Here is a 14,845-nt window from a genome sequence, read left to right on the forward strand (position 1 = left end):
AAACCTCATTTCAGCATAACCTAAATTCTATTATATGGAGTCATAGTTTATTTCTTATTAGATTAAACATGCACTTAAAATACATTTTGTAATTGATTTGCTTATTTAATTATGGGCTGCTGTGCAAATATTCATGGAACAGTACTAACATACACAAGAAAAGTCTACCCAGAACCCATTTGCCCACCTGGAATTTAGTTTTTATGTTGTGTTCATAGCTGATCTTAGCTTAATACTAGAGCACACATCTATTTAACTATTAATATGTCAATGCATTTAAAATTTTTAAAATGAGAAGTCAAGCAAAATTACATCTTGTATTGGCTAACTAAAAAGATTACAATTTGCATGTTTTTGAGGCAACTCAGGCCCCTTCTTCAGGCAAGATGTTTAAAGATAGAGATATGCTTGAATATTGCTAACAACATATTACATAATTTTTTTTGTGTTTCATATTATGTTATTATATATTATGAATACATTATTCATATCACAGACTGAAAAATATACTCAACAAATTATTACATGTTTTCATTTACATTTTCTTTATAATCTTTTAACTGTTAAAAATTAAATCTATCTATCTATCTATCTATCTATCTATCTATCTATCTATCTATCTATCTATCTATCTATCTATCTATCTATCTATCTATCTATCTATCTATCTATCTATTTTTTTGTTTCTTTACAAATCCAATTACTATAGTACTCCTTTACACAATTAGGTCAGCTACTCCCTGAAGCTGAAGAGGTAAACCTCCATTAATAAGTAATCTGAGCAAATGCTTGAATAGCTACATCGTCAATAAGCTAATAGATGTGGAAAAAATGTTGCATTGGGTTGTTTCTGTTGTTTTAGAAATACAATGGTTTGAGTAAATCATTTTTTGCCACAAAATGCAATTGCAAAATGTGTGCTTCAGAGAACTGTGAAAGAAAATCAGGTTAACAGGTCATCACTTTGCCTACAGCCGCAGTACCTCTGGCCTATATTTAGTTTGCTGATCTCACTGTATTAGCTGTCAGTCATGACCATTTCAATATACTCTGAACATGATGAAATATTAAAATAAAAAGTTTCAAATACAGTGATGGCAGTGAAAACACAACATTCACCATCTCGCTGCACTAAATGTTTAGATTAAAAAATGCTCATAAATGTTGTTGCACTGACAATTGAGGGATGCAAAAATGTAAGAGGCTGTTTCTTAGAGTAGCATATTGGTTTCTTAGTGTTCTAATTGTTAAAATTATAGAACTGGGAATCATATTGGGAAAACTATTTTAAAATTTATTTTCATGTTTAAATTTTTAAATACTGTAAACAGCAAAAAATACTATTATTATTATTACAAAGTAAATACTTTGTAGCAGATAAGCATACAAGATGCAAAATTTTCTTCAGCAAATGTAGCTCGAACATTTTCTCTTTAAAGCACAACTATGAGAGCACATTTTGACAAGCTATATTAATACAACAAAATAAATAATGGTCGGCAAAAACAAAATAAAAACCCAAGCAAAGTCAGAACTCAGGAGTATAGGATGTGGATCTGTGATAAATGCATCAATTAAATATTTAAATCTTTTTCTGGCTCAGTGATCACAAAAAATGATATTAGGTAGTGGGGGAAAGGGAATGGGCACGTGATTGATTTTAGAGTCATTTGGTGCAGTGAAATAGATGATTGATGGTTCTGGTTATATTTCCAGTTTCTTAAACAGAATGAGGAGCTGAATGAGAGAAAAACTAAAAGCTTTAAACCAAACATAAAATAAAATTAGAGGAGACATGACCACGTGAAATCTAGGTACTCAAAATATCCTTAAAACAGAATTTAAAAAACAAAACACTGTCCCTCTTTAGAGCTGAAAGAGACTGAACCATAATAACTATAGTTTTATTTATTATAATGATGATTCTGATAAAATGTATGCATGTCATCTTACTTAAATAGAATTCTGAGATTTATAACTCATTTTATATTAAAATGGTGTTGGTATCCCCACCCCACCATTCCAACATAATGAAAGCAAGGATCTCACAAGTGTATGTATGGATGTCATTAGGCATGTCTAGGAACCTTATGCCAGTTTGCCTCATAAAAGCTATAAAATTAAGAAATTACTTTCTTGTAGTTGGTAGTAAAGACCAGCTAATATACTGTATGTAACTCAATATGAAACATTCTGTTGGCAGTTGAAATTTTGGAAAATGGCAAATTATCTACAAAAATTAGCCTTCTTTTGTATAAAAACATTGGAAAAACACAAAGAATGCCTTTTCTCTACTTTAGTCTTGCCATCAAATAAATCTCATAAGCATATTAGATTGATCATTTTATTTCCCAGCCAATAGAGACGGCATGAAAATAAGTGGAATGCACATATTTAAGACTTCCTGGCAAGAAGTCTATCTACCATGTTAAAAATGCCAAGGCCACTTCAGTATGGAAGATAGAATTATTCATGTTCGTGTCACAAGTGCTCACATGAACACCAAATCACTCCATACAAAGTGATTGAAAACCAAGGTTGCATTGTGCTGAGAAGATATTCTTTTTTGTTTAAATAAAATCAAATACATAAATAAATAAAAAAAAGAGGTATAATAGTCAATGCAATGATAAAACTATTTATCATCAAGACTGTCTAATTTGAATGCAGGCATGCAGAAATCTTTTATTTTTTCCTTAAATTTTTACTAATCAAAAACAAGTAAATCCTATGGCAACATTTTGTTGCTTCAGATGGTCTTTTATCTCATTCAATAAAGCTTATTTGTCACAGTTATTGTTTATTTATTGTTGATAGGCAATTTGCAAATGTAAAAAAATATATACTACAAGCATACATTCAGTTATTAGAGGTGGCAAAGTAGCACTGTCTGGAGTCCTGGGTTCAAATCCAATTCTGGGCACAGTTTTTCAGTTATTTTGAGGTATTTCATTTTGAACCCTAAACATATGCTTGTTCATAATGGTGAAACTGAATGAACAGAGATTATACTACCCTTCCATCTCTTTTATGTACCCACTTAATGCAGTTTATAGGATTATGGGGAACTACAGCATAACATAGGAGCATCTTCTTCTTCTTCTTCTTTCGGCTGCTCCGTTAGGGGTCGCCACAGCAGATCATCTTCCATATCTTTCTGTCCTCTGTATCTTGCTCTGTTACACCCAACACCTGCATGTCCTCTCTAACCGCATCCATAAACATTCCCTTAGGCCTTCCTCTTTTCCTCTTCCCTAGAAGCTCAATCCTTAGCATCCTTCTCCCAATATACTCAGCATCTCTCCTCTGCACATGTCCAAACCAACGCAATCTCACCTCTCTGACTTTGTCACTTTCTAATCCTATCCATCCTCGTCACACCCAGTGCAAATCTTAGCATCTTTAACTCTACCACCTCCAGCTCTGTCTCCTGCTTTCTGGTCAATGCCACCATCTCCAACCCATATGATATAGCTGGTCTCACTATCGTCCTGTAGACCTTCGCTTTCACTCTTGCTGATTTCCATCTGTCACAAATCACTCCTGTCACTCTTCTCCACCCATTCTACCCTGCCTACACTCTCTTTTTCACCTCTCTTCCACAATCCCCATTACTCGGTACTGTTGATCCCAAGTATTTAAACTCATCCACCTTCACCAACTCTACTCCTTGCATCCTCACCATTCCACTGACCTCCCTCTCATTTATACACATGTATTCTGTCTTGTTCCTACTGACCTTCATTCCTCTCCTCTCTAGAGCATATCTCCACCTCTCCAGAAAGAATAAACTTTTGTTCAGGTTCCAGTCCAACACATGATGTACTCTTACACACCTACACTCTCTGACACAAGGACAGTTTAGAGCCATCATTTAACTTACATGTTAACATGCTTGTCTTTGGTCTATGGAAAGAATCCCCATACAGTACAGATACAGGCCAAACAGCTAACCTTACATGGAAACCTCTCTGAGCAGGGTGCTCATCCATCTCATGCACTCACCCGTACTCACACTTACACTGGGTCTAATTTACTGTCATCAATTACCCTAACTGGCATGTCTTGAGGAGGAGGAAACCCCATGTAGATAAGGGAAAACGTACCAGCCTATAGACAATGACTGTATAATGCAATCCAACTTAATAAAAGGACATGTATCGGTGTGTCTGCCTGATTGCTATGTCTCTGTCTTTCCAACAGATGGTACATCATGAACATTTGTAGCAATATAATACATTGCATTTCTGATCCCAACAAATGGTGCATAACAAACATTAAAACTGTTTTATTAATCCTATACCAAATGGCATTAATAGAGGCATACACATTGCATTTGTCATTCCAACAGATGACACATCACAAGCATTTGTAGTAATGTATTTTATTACTACAAGTGCTTGTGATTCAATGCATTTTATTACTACGTGCATTACAAAATACATTCTAATAGATGCACTGTAAACGATAATGCTGAGGTCTATTTTGATTACTTAGATTTCAATCCCTCTTAGATGGGTAGTGCAGCTAATGCAATATAATATTCTTGCTTCCTTCTCATTACATGGTTTATTTTTGTAGAACTCAAGCACTGCCAAAACATAATTTATGCCAAACATATTTTATCTTCTGTATAGGCTGAAGTGTGCATTTGGCAATATTACAGAAATGTCTTTTATTTTACTGTAATATATTATACTTTCTTATTATTAACATGGTTCCCTTTTTTTGAGGTGAAATCCTTAATGTAAAACACATGACAGAAAAAATGATTTGTAAAAAGCTTTTGTCTTAGATTATCTGTGTTATTTCTGAGGAAATGACAAAATACTGTAGAGATATGAATTAGAAAATAATACTGTAAAATAATGCAAGCTGCAATAAACAAAAAATAATATAATATGGAGGTGATTTTACCAGAATGGAATAAATAGTGTTACTTTCACTGTTCAAATTAACCATTATCAGTTTAGGAGTTTAAAAAGAGAATACTCTGCTTAAAGTCAGAAGATCAAAAGTTTCTACCTTTTAAATGAATGCCTTCTGAATCACTCATCCTGGGTTCAAAATCCAACATCATCATGTTGAAGCAGTCTGCAAGAAAGTTCAGAATAGTAACACATTAAAAATATAATTTGCCATCAATCAATCATTCACTCATTTATTCATTTTCTAGAAGTACATCTCTGTAGTGCACAAAAGAAGGAAATAAAACTCAAATGTGTGTGCCTGCAATGTATGAGATATTGTTATCTCAAAATATGAACTGAATATTTATATACCATAGAATAAATGAATCCCTTTACTCAATCACATAATTATAGGTCAATTAAATGAATGTGCAACAGGCTTTAAAAATAACGTAGTAAATCACATACATCATTAGTTTCAGAGAGTAAAGATTTTGTGTTTCTTCATTTTTACTAGTATACTGCTAAATCACTTGCATACTCATTAAGACTAGCTTGTGCTATGCCGCACTTCAGGTTTTGAAACATTAGAAACATTAAATTTAGTTATTTGTGAGCTGCAGTCATTCTGAGAATTAAGCAAAGTATGAGATTATTTGTTGTTTCATATTGAAGCCAAAGTCCCACTAACAGACCAACAGCTTGTGGCATTATATGACATCATTGGAAACAAACATATTAGTGTGTTTTAAAACATAATTATTACAGTGCTAGCAAAGCAAGAAATTAGAACACATAATTCAAATGCTTTCACCTTTTGAAGGACTAGTACATTCAAAAGTATGCATTATGTTTTAGCACTGCTTAACTGCTTAGGCTCTTCTATTCAAAAGTGGATATTGTTCTCTTAGGGAGAGACCAAAGAGTTTAATTCTGCCAAGTCTTAAAGAGCAAACTCTGTTTAGTCTGAAACACAAGAGATTTATTGGCAGAATAATCATTTATTATTTTAAAGTACCATCAAATAAGTAAAAAAATTTATGGAAAAATTATTAACCATAACTAGCTCTCAAGGAATGTGTTTGCAAAGAGAATAATGTAGACTCTACTGTGGCCTATTCTGTACTCTTTGAAAAAGCTCTCAAATACATATAGAACATCTGTTAGTTTATAATGGATATATATTTGGCTAATTTAATGTATTACCCATAATAAATTTTTCTCTATATGATATATGACAGTTTTTTCTTGTGTGTGTGTATTACTAAGCATTCATAGGGTCATTGCTTGGTTCCATGATCTCAAAGGTGAAGACCCAAGTCTTATTGGTTTCTGATGGGTTGCCTCAAGTTTAGATGCCTAGATGCAGTACCTTCTATGCATAAATTTTATTTTCTCTCAATGTTTTTGCCAAGAACAACAACTTCCTCCAACATTTATAAAATGTGTTTAAAGTGATTGGTAAATCTAAAATGCTCCACTGTATCTGCATCTGTATGTGTGATCCAAAATGGATGTGCCCTGCATTGGACTGGCATTTTGTAAAACACTGGTCAATGGGATAGACTCTACTTTTGGTTTCTTGCTCAAATGTGTTCAGGAAATGAATGAAAGATGAATATAAGTCGAGCTTGGGTGGGTTGCAGCCATAAGCCAAAACCAGGCTGCTCCTGAGAAGGTTACACTGCCATTTTCAGTTAGAAGATGTATTTGACTTGTGAGTATGACACCTTACAAAACATGTTCACATTTTATGGCTAGGTATAAAAACAGTGCTTTGTTTTAGCCCAGATAAAAAAAAGGTTTATATTTGAGCTATAAAACTATTGTATTTGTGAACTATGCAGGCAATACAGTATGGCTCTAAGTATATTATTAAGTGCAAAACCTGTTCTTCAAGTAGTGTTGCAATATATTTTATTTATATTAAATGCTTCCTTGAGAAACATTTTTGAATTGTGCTCCTACTGCTTGCTTCAAATACACCACACATACATATGAAATGAGCCCCTTTGAGTGGTAGGTTTGTAAACCACATTCATAGTGTTTTGCCTGGAAAACAATAACCCAAAATGTATGCAGAAAACCAGAATAAAGAGTATGATCAATCATAACTGTTGTGCTTTAGGTTTGGAATATTTGCAAGCTAATTTCTTTTGAATAGAAAAATGATTACAGAAAATAACACCTTTGTAGAAGAAAAAGTGTGTGGCCAATACATGCATCATAACATAGACATGAAATGTCATCTTTGAAGAACATTCAGCACTGAGATTTTCTTTCTTCTGTGCTAATTTTCAATGACTGCATCTATTTAACCAAATCTAATGCATTCTATTATGCTTTATTTTAATCTTTGTTAAATTCAGGCTATTTTTTTCTATAGCATACAGATCATTTTGATGTGAAGATGGTATGACAGGCTTGGCTTCTTCCAGCTGGCATTGCTGATGCCAAAAGCTACAGCCTGTTGTAATGGGATCATGGGAGACTCGTTGTAAACATAGTTTGTCTGTCAGGTTCCCACCCGCCTCTGAATGCTCAGCTCCCATCTCTGAATCCCCTTAATGAGAGGCTACGGACAATACCAGCATTGTTGCCTCTGTTTGGAATCTTGTTCGAAGAACAATCACTGTTTACCCAAGCAGTTGTACTACCCAAACTCTACCGTTAATTACTTCTAGGGCTTCTGATTAAACTGCTCCTAGCCCTAGCACAAAGAGCTATTGAGCTAGCCACTAGGCTTCCTCTTTTCCTTCATTCCCTTTGCCCCCCACACTTATGGTTTACTGTATCCTTGCAAAGGCCTCATCTTCATCACTCATGCAAGAGCTCGACTACCCTGATTTGCACACAGCTCGTCTACAGGGTGCAGAACGTCCATGCATAACAAATCTGCATATCGGTGTGTTGAAAAAACCCAATGGCCAAAAGAAAATATAATACACTACAACTGATTATTTGATGGGGTGGGAGAAAATAGAAATCATTCGCATTATGACTCATGCAACATTGTAAATGACCTTAATAATTCCACACGATGGTAATTTATTTATTACAGCATTCTTCTGCAAGATAAATGAGAATGACACATTTAAGGTTTATTGATATGTAGTTACCAAATGTGTAATGGGTAGGGCTGCTTTCCTCCCAAAAAATGTGAACATTAAAGACGTAGAAAAAAGTGCATAATATTTACTGCATCTGACCATTTTTGTTTCATTAACTGCTTATTATTGTCTTTTTTACAGTTGAATTTGAAATACGATATGCAAAGTGACATCATGAATATGCATAATTATTCACGGCCTGAATAATTTTTCTGGGCTAGCCAAAACGACATTTGTAAAACAGAAGCATAAATGAGTTTAAACTATAGCGGTAAATATGTAGTCTGTTTCCACAATTGAAATATGTTACAGGTCAAACAGAATATTTTAAAATATCTGTTTTCTTTTATATATATATATATATATATATATATATATATATATATATATATATATATATATATATATATATATATATATATACATTTATTAAATGTATATTTAATAGATATGCCACAGAATATCCAGTTAGGATAAATATAAGAAACACACTTTGCTTTTCATCTATTTTAGTGATCACCCAAAGAGATGTGTCTGAGCCTATGTTGTTACAGCAGGGCAAATTTTTAGTGGATATTTTTAACCTGGGATTTTTAACCTTGTAACATGTTAAAAAAAACAGCAATTTCCCATCAGTATATTGATAAAAGAATAGATTTCACTGGCTTTAATAAGAGCAATAAAAATGATCACACAGCCATTATTTTATTTCAGAAGCCATATTTTTGTTTGAGAACAACAAGAGCTCACTAAGCTAAGCATCAGCTATGCACCAGATATTGCTATTACATTATGTTACACTATGTGTCAAATTAAGCTAATAAAAAGAAGTGACTGCATTGCATTTTTAAGAAAAGAATGTAAATGTTGCCAAATGAATGTTAGTAAGCAATAACAAACTCTTTGTAGAGTTTTCAGTTTTGGACTTTAGAATGATGATTTACATAGCCAGCAAATAAATTTATAGTTTATAACTGTAACTCTTGAAATATAAACTTTGCTAAGCAGACTCATGCAGGAAATAGTAAAATAGTTCTCCTGTACACACTTTCAAATATATGGGCTTACATTATAAATGATTGCCTGATAACTAAAAGCATCACAGTTTTAGATATAAGCTGAAGTTGCAAACTGAATTGTAGATTATGCAATGATGTATATTCTGTATTAGTATTTTTAGAGTTGCAGCTTAATGCCTTAATACTGGATTGTCATTTGTTTTATTATTTTTAATATAGGTAACCTTGTTGGCTTTTCCTTTTCTACTGAATGTTTTATGAAGAGTGTTCACATTGTAATTACATACACACCTTTCTATAACATATGTGTGTACAGTATATATGAATATGCACAGTACTTTTTGTGGAAGTGAGTTCCAGGTAATATTAAGTACAAAATCTGCAATATTCATGTAGATATTATAATGTGTGACTTTTTTTTTTAAAGAAGCTGTTTCACATTTTATTATAGCTTTCACATAATGCACTTTCAAAATAGTTCAGTATTTCAATATATTTACACATGACAGTGTACAAAGGTGTTCAGTAATGCATCTTATAAATTCAGATACACTAAAATGCCAAGAACAAATAATACCTGTTTAATTAATGTGATGAATTGTTTCATGCATCTTTTTATTTAAGCATATTAATCAAAATAGGTTCTTCAATTTGTATTAATACTGGTCTTAAATTCTGAATTATGTTCTATTATATACTGTACAGTGTAACTTTAATATAATGACAGATCAAATGAATGGCATACAGTATAGCTATCATTCCTGACTATGTTGTTTATAGAGACTGTACATCTTAAAGGACTAATCATCTACCGTACTTCCAGAAGAATATTAGATATTAAATGGTGTACTGTACATTCAAAATATGTGCATTTCCTCTTATACTTTTTGAAGTGTGAAAGAAAGTGTTATTCTCTAACAGACATTTCATTATTCTTATAGTTTACATGCCTTCACACATATACACTAAAATGTGCAAACTTAAAATATTGATAAGGTGCTTGTTAACTAAAATGTGTACATATCTAAATAAAATAGATTAACAAATGCCAACCATATATGTTGCTGCAGAAAATGGTTTCCTTCAAGATGTCTGCAAACCACTTAGTAAATGGCAGGTCTAAATCCTCTGCAAAAATCAGTTTTGCCTAATCCCTTATATTCTGCAGTATGCAAATGAATGCTTCAGGTTTCCTCAGACCTCCACAGCAGAAACAGCCAATTTACAGACACTAGGAAACTGTATGTGTTCTGGGTTTTTCATGGCTGCCCCTCCCCCATCCTTCATTCTGGTCTCAGCTGCCTGTGTTAGAGATGAAACCACAAACCAAGGAAACACTCCACTGATAGGGCACTGTAAATTAACTTGACATTTGATGCAGAAAAATACAAAGCATACAAAAGATACCATTGGCATAAACCCACTCAGGACCCATACAACATGTACGGCATATTATAAGCAATGTACAACTGGGGTGCATGTTGCAAAAAGAAGAAATGACTGTACACAAGATTCTTATTTACCCAGAAAATTTCTTATTATGAGAATCTGTATTCTAATTGTATCATGGTCAAGGTTTTGAGGAAATGTGGAAATTTCTTGTAATGACAAATAATTTGACATTGCGGAAAATACCAAACCATTTAAAAAACATAATTTTAACATTTTTCAAAAAACTTAATCATTTAAATGAAATCAGATACTTTCTGGAACTCATTTGGAAACTGATATACATTAAAATGACATTCTATAACACTCCATTTTGATCATGGAAATATACAGTGCAGTCAACCTTACTCGACTCATTCAAAGAAATGGCTAGCTCAAAAACCGTAGCTGTATTAAAGCTTGTAAGCAGAATTAAAGCTGATAATCATTGGATGGCCCAGATGTTAAGTCAGCTAATTAATGAATTATTAACTTCTACCTGAATGTTGATTTGTTGGCATAGTCTTTGAAGATGCATTAAGTAAGAATCCTCTCCAAGCTGCTGCGCATGATGCAGCACCAGGCTTTTAGACATGCAGGAATGTTAACATTATTATGCATTATTGTTTGTGTCTGTGTCTTTGTCTGTCTCCCAGTCTATAAGGCTTTCCATGTTGCCAGAAAACCTTGTGGCTGCGAAATATTAAAATGTACTAAGATTCATTATAATTCACTGATATTTTCAAACGGTAACATCGAAAAAGTTTTCATTGATTGTGAGTTATTCTTTAACATAAATAAACTGTGGGACGTATTTGGCTGGGACTAAAGACAATATATTAATAAGTCAACATAATATTTTTTACAGACAAAGACTGCTGGAATAGGTTATCATTATAGGTTCATATCCAATGCACGGTATCAGTCTTGAAATCAGGTTTTGATGACTAGTAAAAAGAATAGTTTAATTTAGAACCAGCTCAATGTTTAAATTAAGTGCTTTGTTTTCAAGTAGCTATTTTTTAGGTTTTGAAATTAAGACATTGACAAGATTATTATTCTTAAATGGATAACATAAAGAAATCTGTGAAGCCTGTGCAAAAGTTTTCTTTAAAAGGATGGCATATTGGTATATTCATCTTTTATTTTATATTGAAATTGGCAGTTTATATTCTGTTCTTATCCAATTTAGAGTACATTCAGTTTTTTGGTTTTTGTTTTACTGATTATTGTTCTCATTATTTACAACACAACAAAGTTCCTTTCTACACATCAGAAATCAACATCAAACAAAATATACAATGTAAAAGTTAAAACCCTAAGAAGAAATTACCTTCAGCAAAAAATAAAAACAAGCTATTAAGAGATGTATGCTGAAAATACCCTCTTAACATAGAAACTACCACACTTACTACCACCTAATTATTTCTTATAATTAAATAATACATTGTGGTTTACAGTTTCAGATTTTAGCAATTTTGGTCTCTTTGATTGTAAAAAAACATATGCATTCAGTATTAGCCTCATGCTGTCATCACTAGTAAAACATTTTAAAGCAGACACTATTTTTAGCAGGCATTGATTCTGATATGGAGTTAATAAAAAGGGATGTGCTGCAAGATATATTTGCAATTCACATTATCGCCAGGCACAGCATTCTGTTCAGAGAATCCATCATGGCTCGGAAGAGAGAAATTAAAACATGCCACTGTTCAGATAGAAAAGGGAAAAATGAATATGAATATTGTGTGTGCATATACTCTCTCTCTCTCTTATATATATATATATATATATATATATATATATATATATATATATATATATATATATATATATATATATTCCTTCTGTTAAATTGTTATAATAGAATTCTTTCAAAAATGGAAGCTGCAGGAAGAAAAACCTCTGCTTTCTTCCTTCCACCCTCCTTACTAATTTGCATTCATTTGCATTATTTCATTACGTATGTGCTTTTTTGTTCTGAGGATAGGAACGTCATAAAATGGTGATTCCTGAAAAACTTACGGTATGTTGTGATTAACTAAATTTTATTGTTATATTTCTTAGTTTTGATTAAAAAACATTACATTTACAGCATTAAGAACACTTTATGACTAATCTTTCAGAAGGGTGGCTTCCATCCATTTAAATGAAATGAGATGCAGCAGCAGAACAAAATGCAAAAAAGTTGGTTTATTTTTAAATTATTCTGATTTTGTTCCTTCAGTATTTAAATTTCAAGGAGAATTTTGTTTTCCATGTACATTTATTGTTAAAATAATTTGGCACTCTTAATATACTATATACAATACAATCAAATGCTAACTCATACACAGTACAGAACATCACTCTATACACAGTTGATATTTGTATGTTTCTGCATTCACACACAAGTAGACACAAAGGACCCCATATGTATATAACAGAATGCGATCCTCATAGTTATTAAACCTCAATATACTTCTGAGATGGTCAATAGTTGTACTTTCTTAGTGTTCTTTATTTAAAAAAAAAACAAGGTGCATAATATATTATCATGCAATTTGCACCTCTGGTGCAGCCTGACCTAAAGATATGAATTGCTGCTGTGGAAATCGTCATTTAAAAGACTTTTCTTTACAAGTTGTACATCTCTCCACATGTTTGTATAATATTCTGCTGGTAATATTTTTTGGAAATACATGCTCAATTTACTCTGTTTTGATTATTATTGTGGTGCAGGTCAATAATAATGAATTTCAAATGATATCTATCTATCTATCTATCTATCTATCTATTCAAATAATGAGGAAACGTATTTAAATATTACACCTTTTAAAAACATGTTCATAATCGTAAGGGAGGTAATTCATAGGTGCAGTATAACAATGAATGTATAATAAATCCTCACATGTATGATAAACTGTTTATTCTGTAAATGTGAACAATTACAGTCATTCTAATGAATTTTGGTTGAGTTGGATCAGAAAATTGACCTGTCTATAAGATTTCACATTTTTTATTCGCAAAATATTTCTCACTTCTTTCAACTCAAACTGACAGCACACCTCTTTGGCTGCAAATAAATAATCCTAAGGCAACAGCTATCAAATTCTCTATAATGACATGAATTAGCCAAGTGAAATTCTATTTTAAATCAAAAAGAAACCCTAAATTCTATTGAATCATATCAGGTAGTGTAACTAAAGTGCATGGCTTTCTTCTAAAATATTGTTCATGAAAATACAAAATTTGGTTCAGAAACTGAGAATATGTTTACATTATATGTTATGTAGAAAGGCTCATAACTAAATTACTCTTTATTTTAATCATAAACTATGTACATTTGCTCATATGGTCTAGTACTCTAAGAACATAAAGCACTATGCCTAGGTGTTTTACATGTATAATATTTAGCAGTCTGTATATTTTTGAATGTTCCAGGACCATAATTACATAGATAAAGCTGTATAATATTTATAATTAATAAATAATAATTAATTTTATAAAATAAAATGTGAACAACAGACTTTTATTTCTAATCAGATACAGTGATTCATGTGAGAGAGAAATAAAAAAGCAAAACATGTGCAAAAATGTGTATCCGAGTTGGAAGGCATACAGTATGTACTGTATACTCACAAGCGGAAACTTAAGAGTATAACCTTATTCCCAAATTAGGAATTATGAAGTTTGTTGAATGTTATTAAAACATAATAGTAACATGTTCTCAGACCTTTTTAAACCAATTCCCGGTCATAGTGAGCTATGCAAAGGGAAGATCGACCCTGGGTGAGGCACCAGTCCATCACAGGGCCCAGTCACGCACATACCCACATTCGGTCAACTTAAGAGTCAGCAATTAAAGTTACTGGTACATCACTGGGATACAGAAGAAAACCCATGTAACCCAGGCAGGTTCATTCAAACTACACATGAACCAAAATCAAGTGTTACATACTGGATCACATATTTGTTTGAGTGTGCGTTTTTTGCCTCATAGATTTTAAATGAGACGTGATTTATATTCCTTCAGGGATTAACAGTGTACCAAAAATATTATACTATTGTACTATATACTGTACTGAACTATCCTCAATTTAAACAAGAGATGCAGTCAACGCAAGCAAAACAATTATCTATGCTGTATGTAATGTCATGGTTTAAATACATGTTTTGAAAGGAAACACATTAAGAAGTACTAAGAAACTTCACTAATTGAAATATTTTTGCATTTTTTGCTTCACTTTGCTGATTCTCATTTTCTTTTATTTAGTAAAAGGGGTAAGTTTTTCAGATCTATTTCTTTCAAATTTTCTCAATTTATCATGTAATAGAATTATAAATCCTAAACAAATAATATTCTATGTAGTATCAAAAAAATATTTAAGTATAAAGA

At 32.3% G+C, this 14,845-nt stretch overlaps 1 long non-coding RNA gene across 2 annotated transcripts in view; it reads right to left on the reverse strand.

The window, feature by feature from the left end:
* LOC120532868 overlaps positions 1–14,845 on the reverse strand; it is a 68,767-nt gene that overhangs the window by 33,851 nt on the left and 20,071 nt on the right. For both annotated transcript variants that reach the window (XR_005634394.1, XR_005634393.1), the window contains exon 2: positions 5,026–5,094. This is a non-coding gene — a long non-coding RNA (uncharacterized LOC120532868). The remainder of the gene's footprint in view (positions 1–5,025; positions 5,095–14,845) is intronic.

The sequence above is a fragment of the Polypterus senegalus genome, chromosome 7 (assembly GCF_016835505.1).
Source record: "Polypterus senegalus isolate Bchr_013 chromosome 7, ASM1683550v1, whole genome shotgun sequence".
NCBI lineage: Eukaryota > Metazoa > Chordata > Cladistia > Polypteriformes > Polypteridae > Polypterus > Polypterus senegalus.